This window comes from Sesamum indicum, linkage group LG7 (genome assembly GCF_026168435.1).
Source record: "Sesamum indicum cultivar Baizhima isolate 11 linkage group LG7, ASM2616843v1, whole genome shotgun sequence".
Lineage (NCBI taxonomy): Eukaryota > Viridiplantae > Streptophyta > Magnoliopsida > Lamiales > Pedaliaceae > Sesamum > Sesamum indicum.
Genome location: NC_142663.1, coordinates 191,376 through 211,181, shown reverse-complemented (window position 1 = coordinate 211,181; position 19,806 = coordinate 191,376). Strand labels below are relative to the sequence as shown.

Sequence of the window (19,806 nt, the reverse complement as noted above, 5' to 3'; positions counted from 1 at the left end):
TTAGAACCGCGCAAAACATCTAAATTTCGAACGTTCTCAGAATTCGTCGAAACTTGACCAAAACGTTGGTCTAGTCCCAAGAATTAATGTGCTAAATTTGCTAAGCTTAATAATAACTACAAATTTGTATCAAAGGAAAACGAACTTGCTTTTATAAAACCGTGCAAAACAGCTAAATTTTGAACGTTCTTAGATTACGAGGACACTTGACACAAACGTTGGTCAACACCCAAGAATTTGTGTGGTAAATTTGCTAAGCGTACTAATAACTACAAGTTTGTACAAAAGGGAAACTAAATTACTCTAATAAAACCGCGCAAAACAGCTAAATTTTGAACCTTCTCTGAATTCGACGAAACTGGACCAAAACGTTGGTCTAGACCCAAGAATTTATGTGGTAAATCTGCTAAGTTTAATAATAACTACAAAACGAACTTGCTTTAATAAAACCGTGCGAAACAGCTAAATTTTTTGAACGTTCTCAGAATTGGACGAAACTTCACCAAAACGTTAGTCTAGACCCAAGAATTAATGTGGTAAATTTTCTAAGCTTAATAATAACTACAAGTTTGTATAAAAGGGAAACGAACTTACTTTAATAAAATCGTGCAAAACAACTATATTTTCAAGGTTCTTAAATATGACGAACCTTGACCCAAACGTTGGTATAGACCCCAGAATTTTTATTGTAAATTTGCTAAGCGAAATAATAACTACAATTTTCTATAAAAGGAAAACAAACTTGGGCTAATAAAACCGCGAAAAACAGCTAAATTTTGAACGTTCTCAGAATCCGACGAAACATAACCAAAACGTTGGTCTAGACCCAAGAATTTATATGGTAAATATGCTAAGCTTAATAATAACTACAAGTTTGTATAAAAGGAAAACGAACTTGCTTTAATAAAACCATGCAAAACAGCAAAATGTGGAACGTTCTTAGAATTCGACGAAACTTGACCCAAACGCTGGTTTACACCCAAGAATTTGTGTGGTATATTTACTAAACTAAATAATAACTACAAGTTTGTATAGAAGGGAAACAAAATTGTTCTAATAAAACAGTGCAAAATAGCTAAATTTTGAACGTTCTCAGAATTCGACGATACTTGACCCAAACAATGGTCAAGACCCAAGAATTTGTGTGGTAAATTTGCTAAACGTAATAATAACTACAAGTTTGTATAAAAGGGAAACAAACATGTTCTAATAAAACCGCGCAAAACATCTAAATTTTGAACGTTCTCAGAATTCGACGAAACTCGACCCAAACGTTGGTCTAGACCCAAGAATTTGTGTGGTAAATTTGCTAAGCCTAATAATAACTACAATTTTGTATAGAAGGGAAACAAACTTGCTCTAATAAAATCGCGCAAAACAGCTAAATTTTGAACGTTCTCAAAATTCGACGAAACTTGACCAAAACGTTGGTCTAGACCCAAGAATTAAGTTGGTAAATTTTCTAAGCTTAATAATAACTACAAGTTTGTATAAAAGGGAAACAAACTTCTTTTAATAAAACCGTGCAGAACAGCTAAATTTTCAACGTTCTTAGAATACGAGAAAACTTGACCCAAACATTGGTTTAGACCCAAAAATTTGTGTGGTAAATTTGCTAAGCGCAATAATAAATACAAGTTTGTATAAAAAGGAAACGAACGTGCTTTAATAAAATTGTGCAAAACAGCTAAATGTGGAACGTTATTAGAATTCGACGAAACTTGACTCAAACGTTGGTTTATACCCAAGAATTTGTGCGGTATATTTGTTAAGCTTAATAATAACTACAAATTTGTTTAATAGGTAAACAAAATTATTTTAATAAAACCGTGCAAAATAGCTAAATTTTGAACTTTTTCAGAATTCGACGAAACTTGACCCAAACGTTGGTCTAAACCCAAGAATTTATGTGGTAAATTTGCTAAGCTTATGAGCTTTCATAGCTCAGTTGGTTAGAGCATTCGTTTAGTAAGCGGGAGGTCTTGAGTTCAACTTTCAATGAAAGCAATTTAAATTTGCTAAGCTCAATGATAACTACAGATTTGTATAAATGGAAAATAAACTTGCTCTATTAGAACCGCGCAAAACATCTAAATTTCGAACGTTCTCAGAATTCGTCGAAACTTGACCAAAACGTTGGTCTAGTCCCAAGAATTAATGTGCTAAATTTGCTAAGCTTAATAATAACTACAAATTTGTATCAAAGGAAAACGAACTTGCTTTTATAAAACCGTGCAAAACAGCTAAATTTTGAACGTTCTTAGATTACGAGGACACTTGACACAAACGTTGGTCAACACCCAAGAATTTGTGTGGTAAATTTGCTAAGCGTAATAATCACTACAAGTTTGTACAAAAGGGAAACTAAATTACTCTAATAAAACCACGCAAAACAGCTAAATTTTGAACCTTCTCTGAATTCGACGAAACTAGACCAAAACGTTGGTCTAGACCCAAGAATTTATGTGGTAAATCTGCAAAGTTTAATAATAACTACAAATTTGTATAAGAGGAAAACGAACTTGCTTTATTAAAACCGTGCGAAACAGCTAAATTTTGAACGTTCTCAGAATTGGACGAAACTTCACCAAAACGTTAGTCTAGACCCAAGAATTAATGTGGTAAATTTTCTAAGCTTAATAATAACTACAAGTTTGTATAAAAGGGAAACGAACTTAGTTTAATAAAACCGTGCAAAACAACTAAATTTTCAACGTTCTTAAATATGACGAACCTTGACCCAAACGTTGGTATAGACCCCAGAATTTTTATTGTAAATTTGCTAAGCGAAATAATAACTATAAGTTTGTATAAAAGGAAAACAAACTTGGTCTAATAAAACCGCGAAAAACAGCTAAATTTTGAACGTTCTCAGAATTCGACGAAACATAACCAAAACGTTGGTCTAGACCCAAGAATTTATGTGGTAAATATGCTAAGCTTAATAATAACTACAAGTTTGTATTAAAGGAAAACGAACTTGCTTAAATAAAACCATGCAAAACAGCAAAATGTGGAACGTTCTTAGAATTCGACGAAACTTGATCCAAACGCTGGTCTACACCCAAGAATTTGTGTGGTATATTTACTAAACTAAATAATAACTACAAGTTTGTATAAAAGGGAAACAAAATTGTTCTAATAAAACAGTGCAAAATAGCTAAATTTTGAACTTTCTCAGAATTCGACGATACTTGACCCAAACAATGGTCAAGACCCAAGAATTTGTGTGGTAAATTTGCTAAACGTAATAATAACTAAAAGTTTGTATAAAAGGGAAACAAACATGTTCTAATAAAACCGCGCAAAACACCTAAATTTTGAACGTTCTCAGAATTCGACGAAACTCGACCCAAACGTTGGTCTAGACCCAAGAATTTGTGTGGTAAATTTGCTAAGCCTAATAATAACTACAAGTTTGTATAGAAGGGAAACAAACTTGCTCTAATAAAATCGCGCAAAACAACTAAATTTTGAACGTTCTCAGAATTCGACGAAACATGACCAAAACGTTGGTCTACACCCAAACATTAAGTTGGTAAATTTTCTAAGCTTAATAATAACTACAAGTTTGTATAAAAGGGAAACAAACTTCTTTTAATAAAACCGTGCAGAACAGCTAAATTTTCAACGTTCTTAGAATACGAGGAAACTTGACCCAAACGTTGGTCTAGACCCAAGAATTTGTGTGGTAAATTTGCTAACCGTAATAATAACTACAAGTTTGTATAAAAAGGAAATGAACGTGTTTTAATAAAATTGTGCAAAACAGCTAAATGTGGAACGTTATTAGAATTCGACGAAACTTGACTCAAACGTTGGTTTACACCCAAGAATTTGTGCGGTATATTAGTTAAGCTTATTAATAACTACAAATTTGTTTAAAAGGTAAACAAAATTATTTTAATAAAACCGTGCAAAATAGCTAAATTTTGAACGTTTTCAGAATTCGACGAAACTTGACCCAAACGTTGGTCTAGACCCAAGAATTTATGAGCTTTCATAGCTCAGTTGGTTAGAGCATTTGTTTAGTAAGCGGGAGGTCTTGAGTTCAACTTTCAATGAAAGCAATTTAAATTTGTTAAGCTCAATAATAACTACAGGTTTGTATAAATGGAAAATAAATTTGCTCTATTAAAACCGCGCAAAACATCTAAATTTCGAACGTTCTCAGAATTCGTCGAAACTTGACCAAAACGTTGGTCTAGTCCCAAGAATTAATGTGCTAAATTTGCTAAGCTTAATAATAACTACAAATTTGTATCAAAGGAAAACGAACTTGCTTTTATAAAACCGTGCAAAACAGCTAAATTTTGAACGTTCTTAGATTACGAGGACACTTGACACAAACGTTGGTCAAGACCCAAGAATTTGTGTGGTAAATTTGCTAAGGGTAATAATAACTACAAGTTTGTACAAAAGAGAAACTAAATTACTCTAATAAAACCGCGCAAAACAGCTAAATTTTGAACGTTCTCTGAATTCGACGAAACTAGACCAAAACGTTGGTCTAGACCCAAGAATTTATGTGGTAAATCTGCTAAGTTTAATAATAACTACAAAACGAACTTGCTTTAATAAAACCGTGCGAAACAGCTAAATTTTGAACGTTCTCAGAATTGGACGAAACTTCACCAAAACGTTAGTCTAGACCCAAGAATTAATGTGGTAAATTTTCTAAGCTTAATAATAACTACAAGTTTGTATAAAAGGGAAACGAACTTACTTTAATAAAACCGTGCAAAACAACTAAATTTTCAACGTTCTTAAATATGACGAACCTTGACCCAAACGTTGGTGTAGACCCCAGAATTTTTATTGTAAATTTGCTAAGCGAAATAATAACTATAAGTTTGTATAAAAGGAAAACAAACTTGGTCTAATAAAACCGCGAAAAACAGCTAAATTTTGAACGTTCTCAGAATTCGACGAAACATAACCAAAACGTTGGTCTAGACCCAAGAATTTATGTGGTAAATATGCTAAGCTTAATAATAACTACAAGTTTGTATAAAAGGAAAATGAACTTGCTTTAATAAAATCATGCAAAACAGCAAAATGTGGAACGTTTTTAGAATTCGACGAAACTTGATCCAAACGCTGGTCTACACCCAAGAATTTGTGTGGTATATTTACTAAACTAAATAATAACTACAAGTTTGTATAAAAGGGAAACAAAATTATTCTTATAAAACAGTGCAAAATAGCTAAATTTTGAACTTTCTCAGAATTCGCACGATACTTGACCCAAACAATGGTCAAGACCCAAGAATTTGTGTGGTAAATTTGCTAAACGTAATAATAACTACAAGTTTGTATAAAAGGGAAACAAACATGTTCTAATAAAACCGCGCAAAACACCTAAATTTTGAACGTTCTCAGAATTCGACGAAACTCGACCCAAACGTTGGTCTAGACCCAAGAATTTGTGTGGTAAATTTGCTAAGCCTAATAATAACTACAAGTTTGTATAGAAGGGAAACAAACTTGCTCTAATAAAATCGCGCAAAACAGCTAAATTTTGAACGTTCTCAGAATTCGACGAAACTTGACCAAAACGTTGGTCTAGACCCAAGAATTAAGTTGGTAAATTTTCTAAGCTTAATAATAACTACAAGTTTGTATAAAAGGGAAACAAACTTCTTTTAATAAAACCGTGCAGAACAGCTAAATTTTCAACGTTCTTAGAATACGAGGAAACTTGACCCAAACGTTGGTCTAGGCCCAAAAATTTGTGTGGTAAATTTGCTAAGCATAATAATAACTACAAGTTTGTATAAAAAGGAAACGAACGTGCTTTAATAAAATCGTGCAAAACAGCTAAATGTGGAACGTTCTTAGAATTCGATGAAACTTGACTCAAACGTTGGTTTACACCCAACAATTTGTGCGGCATATTTGTTAAGCTTAATAATAACTACAAATTTGTATAAAAGGTAAACAAAATTGTTTTAATAAAACCGTGCAAAATAGCTAAATTTTGAACGTTTTCAGAATTCGACGAAACATGACCCAAACGTTGGTCTAGACCCAAGAATTTATGTGGTAAATTTGCTAAGCTTATGAGCTTTCATAGCTCAGTTGGTTAGAGCATTCGTTTAGTAAGCGGGAGGTCTTGAGTTCAACTTTCAATGAAAGCAATTTAAATTTGCTAAGCTCAATAATAACTACTGGTTTGTATAAAAGGAAAATAAACTTGCTCTATTAAAACCGTGCAAAACATCTAAATTTCGAACGTTCTCAGAATTCGTCGATACTTTACCAAAACGTTGGTCTAGTCCCAAGAATTAATGTGCTAAATTTGCTAAGCTTAATAATAACTACAAATTTGTATCAAAGGAAAACGAACTTGCTTTTATAAAACCGTGCAAAACAGCTAAATTGTGAACGTTCTTAGATTACGAGGACATTTGACACAAACGTTGGTCAAGACCCAAGAATTTGTGTGGTAAATTTGCTAAGCGTAATAATAACTACAAGTTTGTACAAAAGGGAAACTAAATTACTCTAATAAAACCGCGCAAAACAGCTAAATTTTGAACCTTCTCTGAATTCGACGAAACTAGACCAAAACGTTGGTCTAGACCCAAGAATTTATGTGGTAAATCTGCAAAATTTAATAATAACTACAAATTTGTATAAGAGGAAACCGAACTTGCTTTAATAAAACCGTGCGAAACAGCTAAATTTTGAACGTTCTCAGAATTGGAAGAAACTTCACCAAAACGTTAGTCTAGACCCAAGAATTAATGTGGTAAATTTTCTAAGCTTAATAATAACTACAAGTTTGTATAAAAGGAAAACGAACTTACTTTAATAAAACCGTGCAAAACAACTAAATTTTCAACGTTCTTAAATATGACGAACCTTGACCCAAACGTTGGTATAGACCCCAGAATTTTTATTGTAAATTTGCTAAGCGAAATAATAACTATAAGTTTGTATAAAAGGAAAACAAACTTGGTCTAATAAAACCGCGAAAAACAGCTAAATTTTGAACGTTCTCAGAATTCGACGAAACATAACCAAAACGTTGGTCTAGACCCAAGAATTTATGTGGTAAATATGCTAAGCTTAATAATAACTACAAGTTTGTATTAAAGGAAAACGAACTTGCTTAAATAAAATCATGCAAAACAGCAAAATGTGGAACGTTCTTAGAATTCGACGAAACTTGATCCAAACGCTGGTCTACACCCAAGAATTTGTGTGGTATATTTACTAAACTAAATAATAACTACAAGTTTGTATAAAAGGGAAACAAAATTGTTCTAATAAAACAGTGCAAAATAGCTAAATTTTGAACGTTCTCAGAATTCGACGATACTTGACCCAAACAATGGTCAAGACCCAAGAATTTGTGTGGTAAATTTGCTAAACGTAATAATAACTACAAGTTTGTATAAAAGGGAAACAAACATGTTCTAATAAAACCGCGCAAAACACCTAAATTTTGAACGTTCTCAGAATTCGACGAAACTCGACCCAAACGTTGGTCTAGACCCAAGAATTTGTGTGGTAAATTTGCTAAGCCTAATAATAACTACAAGTTTGTATAGAAGGGAAACAAACTTGCTCTAATAAAATCGCGCAAAACAGCTAAATTTTGAACGTTCTCAGAATTCGACGAAACTTGACCAAAACGTTGGTCTAGACCCAAGAATTAAGTTGGTAAATTTTCTAAGCTTAATAATAACTACAAGTTTGTATAAAAGGGAAACAAACTTCTTTTAATAAAACCGTGCAGAACAGCTAAATTTTCAACGTTCTTAGAATACGAGGAAACTTGACCCAAACGTTGGTCTAGGCCCAAAAATTTGTGTGGTAAATTTGCTAAGCATAATAATAACTACAAGTTTGTATAAAAAGGAAACGAACGTGCTTTAATAAAATCGTGCAAAACAGCTAAATGTGGAACGTTCTTAGAATTCGATGAAACTTGACTCAAACGTTGGTTTACACCCAACAATTTGTGCGGCATATTTGTTAAGCTTAATAATAACTACAAATTTGTATAAAAGGTAAACAAAATTGTTTTAATAAAACCGTGCAAAATAGCTAAATTTTGAACGTTTTCAGAATTCGACGAAACATGACCCAAACGTTGGTCTAGACCCAAGAATTTATGTGGTAAATTTGCTAAGCTTATGAGCTTTCATAGCTCAGTTGGTTAGAGCATTCGTTTAGTAAGCGGGAGGTCTTGAGTTCAACTTTCAATGAAAGCAATTTAAATTTGCTAAGCTCAATAATAACTACTGGTTTGTATAAAAGGAAAATAAACTTGCTCTATTAAAACCGTGCAAAACATCTAAATTTCGAACGTTCTCAGAATTCGTCGATACTTTACCAAAACGTTGGTCTAGTCCCAAGAATTAATGTGCTAAATTTGCTAAGCTTAATAATAACTACAAATTTGTATCAAAGGAAAACGAACTTGCTTTTATAAAACCGTGCAAAACAGCTAAATTGTGAACGTTCTTAGATTACGAGGACATTTGACACAAACGTTGGTCAAGACCCAAGAATTTGTGTGGTAAATTTGCTAAGCGTAATAATAACTACAAGTTTGTACAAAAGGGAAACTAAATTACTCTAATAAAACCGCGCAAAACAGCTAAATTTTGAACCTTCTCTGAATTCGACGAAACTAGACCAAAACGTTGGTCTAGACCCAAGAATTTATGTGGTAAATCTGCAAAATTTAATAATAACTACAAATTTGTATAAGAGGAAACCGAACTTGCTTTAATAAAACCGTGCGAAACAGCTAAATTTTGAACGTTCTCAGAATTGGAAGAAACTTCACCAAAACGTTAGTCTAGACCCAAGAATTAATGTGGTAAATTTTCTAAGCTTAATAATAACTACAAGTTTGTATAAAAGGAAAACGAACTTACTTTAATAAAACCGTGCAAAACAACTAAATTTTCAACGTTCTTAAATATGACGAACCTTGACCCAAACGTTGGTATAGACCCCAGAATTTTTATTGTAAATTTGCTAAGCGAAATAATAACTATAAGTTTGTATAAAAGGAAAACAAACTTGGTCTAATAAAACCGCGAAAAACAGCTAAATTTTGAACGTTCTCAGAATTCGACGAAACATAACCAAAACGTTGGTCTAGACCCAAGAATTTATGTGGTAAATATGCTAAGCTTAATAATAACTACAAGTTTGTATTAAAGGAAAACGAACTTGCTTAAATAAAATCATGCAAAACAGCAAAATGTGGAACGTTCTTAGAATTCGACGAAACTTGATCCAAACGCTGGTCTACACCCAAGAATTTGTGTGGTATATTTACTAAACTAAATAATAACTACAAGTTTGTATAAAAGGGAAACAAAATTGTTCTAATAAAACAGTGCAAAATAGCTAAATTTTGAACGTTCTCAGAATTCGACGATACTTGACCCAAACAATGGTCAAGACCCAAGAATTTGTGTGGTAAATTTGCTAAACGTAATAATAACTAAAAGTTTGTATAAAAGGGAAACAAACATGTTCTAATAAAACCGCGCAAAACACCTAAATTTTGAACGTTCTCAGAATTCGACGAAACTCGACCCAAACGTTGGTCTAGACCCAAGAATTTGTGTGGTAAATTTGCTAAGCCTAATAATAACTACAAGTTTGTATAGAAGGGAAACAAACTTGCTCTAATAAAATCGCGCAAAACAACTAAATTTTGAACGTTCTCAGAATTCGACGAAACATGACCAAAACGTTGGTCTACACCCAAACATTAAGTTGGTAAATTTTCTAAGCTTAATAATAACTACAAGTTTGTATAAAAGGGAAACAAACTTCTTTTAATAAAACCGTGCAGAACAGCTAAATTTTCAACGTTCTTAGAATACGAGGAAACTTGACCCAAACGTTGGTCTAGACCCAAGAATTTGTGTGGTAAATTTGCTAACCGTAATAATAACTACAAGTTTGTATAAAAAGGAAATTAACGTGTTTTAATAAAATTGTACAAAACAGCTAAATGTGAAACGTTATTAGAATTCGACGAAACTTGACTCAAACGTTGGTTTACACCCAAGAATTTGTGCGGTATATTTGTTAAGCTTATTAATAACTACAAATTTGTTTAAAAGGTAAACAAAATTATTTTAATAAAACCGTGCAAAATAGCTAAATTTTGAACGTTTTCAGAATTCGACGAAACTTGACCCAAACGTTGGTCTAGACCCAAGAATTTATGAGCTTTCATAGCTCAGTTGGTTAGAGCATTTGTTTAGTAAGCGGGAGGTCTTGAGTTCAACTTTCAATGAAAGCAATTTAAATTTGTTAAGCTCAATAATAACTACAGGTTTGTATAAATGGAAAATAAACTTGCTCTATTAAAACCGCGCAAAACATCTAAATTTCGAACGTTCTCAGAATTCGTCGAAACTTGACCAAAACGTTGGTCTAGTCCCAAGAATTAATGTGCTAAATTTGCTAAGCTTAATAATAACTACAAATTTGTATCAAAGGAAAACGAACTTGCTTTTATAAAACCGTGCAAAACAGCTAAATTTTGAACGTTCTTAGATTACGAGGACACTTGACACAAACGTTGGTCAAAACCCAAGAATTTGTGTGGTAAATTTGCTAAGGGTAATAATAACTACAAGTTTGTACAAAAGGGAAACTAAATTACTCTAATAAAACCGCGCAAAACAGCTAAATTTTGAACGTTCTCTGAATTCGACGAAACTAGACCAAAACGTTGGTCTAGACCCAAGAATTTATGTGGTAAATCTGCTAAGTTTAATAATAACTACAAAACGAACTTGCTTTAATAAAACCGTGCGAAACAGCTAAATTTTGAACGTTCTCAGAATTGGACGAAACTTCACCAAAACGTTAGTCTAGACCCAAGAATTAATGTGGTAAATTTTCTAAGCTTAATAATAACTACAAGTTTGTATAAAAGGGAAACGAACTTACTTTAATAAAACCGTGCAAAACAACTAAATTTTCAACGTTCTTAAATATGACGAACCTTGACCCAAACGTTGGTGTAGACCCCAGAATTTTTATTGTAAATTTGCTAAGCGAAATAATAACTATAAGTTTGTATAAAAGGAAAACAAACTTGGTCTAATAAAACCGCGAAAAACAGCTAAATTTTGAACGTTCTCAGAATTCGACGAAACATAACCAAAACGTTGGTCTAGACCCAAGAATTTATGTGGTAAATATGCTAAGCTTAATAATAACTACAAGTTTGTATAAAAGGAAAATGAACTTGCTTTAATAAAATCATGCAAAACAGCAAAATGTGGAACGTTTTTAGAATTCGACGAAACTTGATCCAAACGCTGGTCTACACCCAAGAATTTGTGTGGTATATTTACTAAACTAAATAATAACTACAAGTTTGTATAAAAGGGAAACAAAATTGTTCTTATAAAACAGTGCAAAATAGCTAAATTTTGAACTTTCTCAGAATTCGCACGATACTTGACCCAAACAATGGTCAAGACCCAAGAATTTGTGTGGTAAATTTGCTAAACGTAATAATAACTACAAGTTTGTATAAAAGGGAAACAAACATGTTCTAATAAAACCGCGCAAAACACCTAAATTTTGAACGTTCTCAGAATTCGACGAAACTCGACCCAAACGTTGGTCTAGACCCAAGAATTTGTGTGGTAAATTTGCTAAGCCTAATAATAACTACAAGTTTGTATAGAAGGGAAACAAACTTGCTCTAATAAAATCGCGCAAAACAGCTAAATTTTGAACGTTCTCAGAATTCGACGAAACTTGACCAAAACGTTGGTCTAGACCCAAGAATTAAGTTGGTAAATTTTCTAAGCTTAATAATAACTACAAGTTTGTATAAAAGGGAAACAAACTTCTTTTAATAAAACCGTGCAGAACAGCTAAATTTTCAACGTTCTTAGAATACGAGGAAACTTGACCCAAACGTTGGTCTAGGCCCAAAAATTTGTGTGGTAAATTTGCTAAGCATAGTAATAACTACAAGTTTGTATAAAAAGGAAACGATCGTGCTTTAATAAAATCGTGCAAAACAGCTAAATGTGGAACGTTCTTAGAATTCGATGAAACTTGACTCAAACGTTGGTTTACACCCAACAATTTGTGCGGCATATTTGTTAAGCTTAATAATAACTACAAATTTGTATAAAAGGTAAACAAAATTGTTTTAATAAAACCGTGCAAAATAGCTAAATTTTGAACGTTTTCAGAATTCGACGAAACATGACCCAAACGTTGGTCTAGACCCAAGAATTTATGTGGTAAATTTGCTAAGCTTATGAGCTTTCATAGCTCAGTTGGTTAGAGCATTCGTTTAGTAAGCGGGAGGTCTTGAGTTCAACTTTCAATGAAAGCAATTTAAATTTGCTAAGCTCAATAATAACTACTGGTTTGTATAAAAGGAAAATAAACTTGCTCTATTAAAACCGTGCAAAACATCTAAATTTCGAACGTTCTCAGAATTCGTCGATACTTTACCAAAACGTTGGTCTAGTCCCAAGAATTAATGTGCTAAATTTGCTAAGCTTAATAATAACTACAAATTTGTATCAAAGGAAAACGAACTTGCTTTTATAAAACCGTGCAAAACAGCTAAATTGTGAACGTTCTTAGATTACGAGGACATTTGACACAAACGTTGGTCAAGACCCAAGAATTTGTGTGGTAAATTTGCTAAGCGTAATAATAACTACAAGTTTGTACAAAAGGGAAACTAAATTACTCTAATAAAACCGCGCAAAACAGCTAAATTTTGAACCTTCTCTGAATTCGACGAAACTAGACCAAAACGTTGGTCTAGACCCAAGAATTTATGTGGTAAATCTGCAAAATTTAATAATAACTACAAATTTGTATAAGAGGAAACCGAACTTGCTTTAATAAAACCGTGCGAAACAGCTAAATTTTGAACGTTCTCAGAATTGGACGAAACTTCACCAAAACGTTAGTCTAGACCCAAGAATTAATGTGGTAAATTTTCTAAGCTTAATAATAACTACAAGTTTGTATAAAAGGAAAACGAACTTACTTTAATAAAACCGTGCAAAACAACTAAATTTTCAACGTTCTTAAATATGACGAACCTTGACCCAAACGTTGGTATAGACCCCAGAATTTTTATTGTAAATTTGCTAAGCGAAATAATAACTATAAGTTTGTATAAAAGGAAAACAAACTTGGTCTAATAAAACCGCGAAAAACAGCTAAATTTTGAACGTTCTCAGAATTCGACGAAACATAACCAAAACGTTGGTCTAGACCCAAGAATTTATGTGGTAAATATGCTAAGCTTAATAATAACTACAAGTTTGTATTAAAGGAAAACGAACTTGATTAAATACAATCATGCAAAACAGCAAAATGTGGAACGTTCTTAGAATTCGACGAAACTTGATCCAAACGCTGGTCTACACCCAAGAATTTGTGTGGTATATTTACTAAACTAAATAATAACTACAAGTTTGTATAAAAGGGAAACAAAATTGTTCTAATAAAACAGTGCAAAATAGCTAAATTTTGAACGTTCTCAGAATTCGACGATACTTGACCCAAACAATGGTCAAGACCCAAGAATTTGTGTGGTAAATTTGCTAAACGTAATAATAACTAAAAGTTTGTATAAAAGGGAAACAAACATGTTCTAATAAAACCGCGCAAAACACCTAAATTTTGAACGTTCTCAGAATTCGACGAAACTCGACCCAAACGTTGGTCTAGACCCAAGAATTTGTGTGGTAAATTTGCTAAGCCTAATAATAACTACAAGTTTGTATAGAAGGGAAACAAACTTGCTCTAATAAAATCGCGCAAAACAACTAAATTTTGAACGTTCTCAGAATTCGACGAAACATGACCAAAACGTTGGTCTACACCCAAACATTAAGTTGGTAAATTTTCTAAGCTTAATAATAACTACAAGTTTGTATAAAAGGGAAACAAACTTCTTTTAATAAAACCGTGCAGAACAGCTAAATTTTCAACGTTCTTAGAATACGAGGAAACTTGACCCAAACGTTGGTCTAGACCCAAGAATTTGTGTGGTAAATTTGCTAACCGTAATAATAACTACAAGTTTGTATAAAAAGGAAATTAACGTGTTTTAATAAAATTGTGCAAAACAGCTAAATGTGGAACGTTATTAGAATTCGACGAAACTTGACTCAAACGTTGGTTTACACCCAATAATTTGTGCAGTATATTTGTTAAGCTTATTAATAACTACAAATTTGTTTAAAAGGTAAACAAAATTATTTTAATAAAACCGTGCAAAATAGCTAAATTTTGAACGTTTTCAGAATTCGACGAAACTTGACCCAAACGTTGGTCTAGACCCAAGAATTTATGAGCTTTCATAGCTCAGTTGGTTAGAGCATTTGTTTAGTAAGCGGGAGGTCTTGAGTTCAACTTTCAATGAAAGCAATTTAAATTTGTTAAGCTCAATAATAACTACAGGTTTGTATAAATGGAAAATAAACTTGCTCTATTAAAACCGCGCAAAACATCTAAATTTCGAACGTTCTCAGAATTCGTCGAAACTTGACCAAAACGTTGGTCTAGTCCCAAGAATTAATGTGCTAAATTTGCTAAGCTTAATAATAACTACAAATTTGTATCAAAGGAAAACGAACTTGCTTTTATAAAACCGTGCAAAACAGCTAAATTGTGAACGTTCTTAGATTACGAGGACATTTGACACAAACGTTGGTCAAGACCCAAGAATTTGTGTGGTAAATTTGCTAAGCGTAATAATAACTACAAGTTTGTACAAAAGGGAAACTAAATTACTCTAATAAAACCGCGCAAAACAGCTAAATTTTGAACCTTCTCTGAATTCGACGAAACTAGACCAAAACGTTGGTCTAGACCCAAGAATTTATGTGGTAAATCTGCAAAATTTAATAATAACTACAAATTTGTATAAGAGGAAACCGAACTTGCTTTAATAAAACCGTGCGAAACAGCTAAATTTTGAACGTTCTCAGAATTGGACGAAACTTCACCAAAACGTTAGTCTAGACCCAAGAATTAATGTGGTAAATTTTCTAAGCTTAATAATAACTACAAGTTTGTATAAAAGGAAAACGAACTTACTTTAATAAAACCGTGCAAAACAACTAAATTTTCAACGTTCTTAAATATGACGAACCTTGACCCAAACGTTGGTATAGACCCCATAATTTTTATTGTAAATTTGCAAAGCGAAATAATAACTATAAGTTTGTATAAAAGGAAAACAAACTTGGTCTAATAAAACCGCGAAAAACAGCTAAATTTTGAACGTTCTCAAAATTCGACGAAACATAACCAAAACATTGGTCTAGATCCAAGAATTTATGTGGTAAATATACTAAGCTTAATAATAACTACAAGTTTGTATAAAAGGAAAACGAACTTGCTTTAATAAAACCATGCAAAACAGCAAAATGTGGAACGTTCGTAGAATTCGACGAAACTTGACCCAAACGCTGGTTTACCCCCAAGAATTTGTGTGGTATATTTACTAAACTAAATAATAACTACAAGTTTGTATAAAAGGGAAACAAAATTGTTCTAATAAAACAGTGCAAAATAGCTAAATTTTGAACATTCTCAGAATTCGCACGATACTTGACCCAAACAATGGTCAAGACCCAAGAATTTGTGTGGTAAATTTGCTAAACGTAATAATAACTACAAGTTTGTATAAAAGGGAAACAAACATGCTCTAATAAAACCGCGCAAAACACCTAAATTTTGAATGTTCTCAGAATTCGACGAAACTCGACCCAAACGTTAGTCTAGACCCAAGAGTTTGTGTGGTAAATTTGCTAACCCTAATAATAACTACAAGTTTGTATAAAAGGAAAACAAACATGCTCTAATAAAATCGCGCAAAACGGCTAAATTTTGAACGTTCTCAGAATTCGACGAAACTTGACCAAAACGTTGGTCTAGACCCTAGAATTAAGTTGGTAAATTTTCTAAGCTTAATAATAACTACAAGTTTGTATAAAAGGGAAACAAACTTCCTTTAATAAAACCGTGCAGAACAGCTAAATTTTCAACGTTCTTAGAATACGGGGAAACTTGACCCAAACGTTGGTCTAAACCCAAAAATTTGTGTGATAAATTTTCTAAGCGTAATAATAACTACAAGTTTGTATAAAAAGAAAACGAACGTGCTTTAATAAAATCGTGCAAAACAGCTAAATGTGAAACGTTCTTAGAATTCGATGAAACTTGACTCAAACGTTGGTTTACACCCAACAATTTGTGCGGCATATTTGTTAAGCTTAATAATAACTACAAATTTGTATAAAAGGTAAACAAAATTGTTTTAATAAAACCGTGCAAAATAGCTAAATTTTGAACGTTTTCAGAATTCGACGAAACATGACCCAAACGTTGGTCTAGACCCAAGAATTTATGTGGTAAATTTGCTAAGCTTATGAGCTTTCATAGCTCAGTTGGTTAGAGCATTCGTTTAGTAAGCGCGAGGTCTTGAGTTCAACTTTCAATGAAAGCAATTTAAATTTGCTAAGCTCAATAATAACTACAGGTTTGTATAAAAGGAAAATAAACTTGCTCTATTAAAACCGTGCAAAACATCTAAATTTCGAACGTTCTCAGAATTCGTCGATACTTGACCAAAACGTTGGTCTAGTCCCAAGAATTAATGTGCTAAATTTGCTAAGCTTAATAATAACTACAAATTTGTATCAAAGGAAAACGAACTTGCTTCTATAAAACCGTGCAAAACAGCTAAATTTTGAACGTTCTTAGATTACGAGGACACTTGACACAAACGTTGGTCAAGACCTAAGAATTTGTGTGGTAAATTTGCTAAGCGTAATAATCACTACAAGTTTGTACAAAAGGGAAACTAAATTAGTCTAATAAAACCGCGCAAAACAGCTAAATTTTGAACCTTCTCTGAATTCGACGAAACTAGACCAAAACGTTGGTCTAGACCCAAGAATTTATGTGGTAAATCTGCAAAGTTTAATAATAACTACAAATTTGTAAAAGAGGAAAACGAACTTGCTTTAATAAAACCGTGTGAAACAGCTAAATTTTGAACGTTCTCAGAATTGGACGAAACTTCACCAAAACGTTAGTCTAGACCCAAGAATTAATGTGGTAAATTTTCTAAGCTTAATAATAACTACAAGTTTGTATAAAAGGGAAACGAACTTACTTTAATAAAACCGTGAAAAACAACTAAATTTTCAACGTTCTTAAATATGACGAACCTTGACCCAAACGTTGGTATAGACCCCAGAATTTTTATTGTAAATTTGCTAAGCGAAATAATAACTATAAGTTTGTATAAAAGGAAAACAAACTTGGTCTAATAAAACCGCGAAAAACAGCTAAATTTTGAACGTTCTCAGAATTCGACGAAACATAACCAAAACGTTGGTCTAGACCCAAGAATTTATGTGGTAAATATGCTAAGCTTAATAATAACTACAATTTTGTATTAAAGGAAAACGAACTTGCTTAAATAAAACCATGCAAAACAGCAAAATGTGGAACGTTCTTAGAATTCGACGAAACTTGACACAAACGCTGGTTACACCCAAGAATTTGTGTGGTATATTTACTAAACTAAATAATAACTACAAGTTTGTATAAAAGGGAAACAAAATTGTTCTAATAAAACAGTGCAAAATAGCTAAATTTTGAACGTTCTCAGAATTCGACGATACTTGACCCAAACAATGGTCAAGACCCAAGAATTTGTGTGGTAAATTTGCTAAACGTAATAATAACTAAAAGTTTGTATAAAAGGGAAACAAACATGTTCTAATAAAACCGCGCAAAACACCTAAATTTTGAACGTTCTCAGAATTCGACGAAACTCGACCCAAACGTTGGTCTAGACCCAAGAATTTGTGTGGTAAATTTGCTAAGCCTAATAATAACTACAAGTTTGTATAGAAGGGAAACAAACTTGATCTAATAAAATCGCGCAAAACAGCTAAATTTTGAACGTTCTCAGAATTCGACGAAACATGACCAAAACGTTGGTCTACACCCAAACATTAAGTTGGTAAATTTTCTAAGCTTAATAATAACTACATGTTTGTATAAAAGGGAAACAAACTTCTTTTAATAAAACCGTGCAGAACAGCTAAATTTTCAACGTTCTTAGAATACGAGGAAACTTGACCCAAACGTTGGTCTAGACCCAAGAATTTGTGTGGTAAATTTGCTAACCGTAATAATAACTACAAGTTTGTATAAAAAGGAAATGAACGTGCTTTAATAAAATTGTGCAAAACAGCTAAATGTGGAACGTTATTAGAATTCGCCGAAACTTGACTCAAACGTTGGTTTACACCCAAGAATTTGTGCGGTATATTTGTTAAGCTTATTAATAACTACAAATTTTTTTAAAAGGTAAAAAAAATTATTTTAATAAAACCGTGCAAAATAGCTAAATTTTGAACGTTTTCAGAATTCGTCGAAACTTGACCCAAACGTTGGTCTAGACCCAAGAATTTATGAGCTTTCATAGCTCAGTTGGTTAGAGCATTCGTTTAGTAAGCAGGAGGTCTTGAGTTCAACTTTCAATGAAAGCAATTTAAATTTGTTAAGCTCAATAATAACTACAGGTTTGTATAAATGGAAAATAAACTTGCTCTATTAAAACCGCGCAAAACATCTAAATTTCGAACGTTCTCAGAATTCGTCGAAACTTGACCAAAACGTTGGTCTAGTCCCAAGAATTAATGTGCTAAATTTGCTAAGCTTAATAATAACTACAAATTTGTATCAAAGAAAAACGAACTTGCTTTTATAAAACCGTGCAAAACAGCTAAATTTTGAACGTTCTTAGATTACGAGGACACTTGACACAAACGTTGGTCAAGACCCAAGAATTTGTGTGGTAAATTTGCTAAGGGTAATAATAACTACAAGTTTGTACAAAAGGGAAACTAAATTACTCTAATAAAACCGCGCAAAACAGCTAAATTTTGAACCTTCTCTGAATTCGACGAAACTAGACCAAAACGTTGGTCTAGACCCAAGAATTTATGTGGTAAATCTGCTAAGTTTAATAATAACTACAAAACGAACTTGCTTTAATAAAACCGTGCGAAACAGCTAAATTTTGAACGTTCTCAGAATTGGACGAAACTTCACCAAAACGTTAGTCTAGACCCAAGAATTAATGTGGTAAATTTTCGAAGCTTAATAATAACTACAAGTTTGTATAAAAGGGAAACGAACTTACTTTAATAAAACCGTGCAAAACAACTAAATTTTCAACGTTCTTAAATATGACGAACCTTGACCCAAACGTTGGTGTAGACCCCAGAATTTTTATTGTAAATTTGCTAAGCAAAATAATAACTATAAGTTTGTATAAAAGGAAAACAAACTTGGTCTAATAAAACCGCGAAAAACAGCTAAATTTTGAACGTTCTCAGAATTCGACGAAACATAACCAAAACATTGGTCTAGACCCAAGAATTTATGTGGTAAATATGCTAAGCTTAATAATAACTACAAGTTTGTATAAAAGGAAAACGAACTTGCTTTAATAAAACCATGCAACACAGCAAAATGTGGAACGTTCTTAGAATTCGACGAAACTTGACCCAAACGCTGGTTACACCCAAGAATTTGTGTGGTATATTTACTAAACTAAATAATAACTACAAGTTTGTATAAAAGGGAAACAAAATTGTTCTAATAAAACAGTGCAAAATAGCTAAATTTTGAACTTTCTCAGAATTCGCACGATACTTGACCCAAACAATGGTCAAGACCCAAGAATTTGTGTGGTAAATTTGGTAAACGTAATAATAACTA

At 32.5% G+C, this 19,806-nt stretch overlaps 5 non-coding genes across 5 annotated transcripts; all 5 read left to right on the top strand.

Moving 5' to 3' along the window:
- Positions 1 to 1,933: 1,933 nt before the first annotated feature.
- On the top strand, positions 1,934 to 2,007 carry TRNAT-AGU (transfer RNA threonine (anticodon AGU)). Its single transcript has one exon. It is a non-coding gene; the product is annotated as a tRNA-Thr (tRNA).
- A 4,059-nt stretch (positions 2,008 to 6,066) lies between these two features.
- Positions 6,067 to 6,140, top strand: TRNAT-AGU (transfer RNA threonine (anticodon AGU)). Its single transcript has one exon. It is a non-coding gene; the product is annotated as a tRNA-Thr (tRNA).
- A 2,011-nt stretch (positions 6,141 to 8,151) lies between these two features.
- Positions 8,152 to 8,225, top strand: TRNAT-AGU (transfer RNA threonine (anticodon AGU)). The gene has a single exon. It is a non-coding gene; the product is annotated as a tRNA-Thr (tRNA).
- Positions 8,226 to 12,284: 4,059 nt separating this feature from the next.
- On the top strand, positions 12,285 to 12,358 carry TRNAT-AGU (transfer RNA threonine (anticodon AGU)). Its single transcript has one exon. It is a non-coding gene; the product is annotated as a tRNA-Thr (tRNA).
- Positions 12,359 to 16,433: 4,075 nt separating this feature from the next.
- On the top strand, positions 16,434 to 16,507 carry TRNAT-AGU (transfer RNA threonine (anticodon AGU)). Its single transcript has one exon. It is a non-coding gene; the product is annotated as a tRNA-Thr (tRNA).
- The last annotated feature ends 3,299 nt before the right edge of the window (positions 16,508 to 19,806 follow it).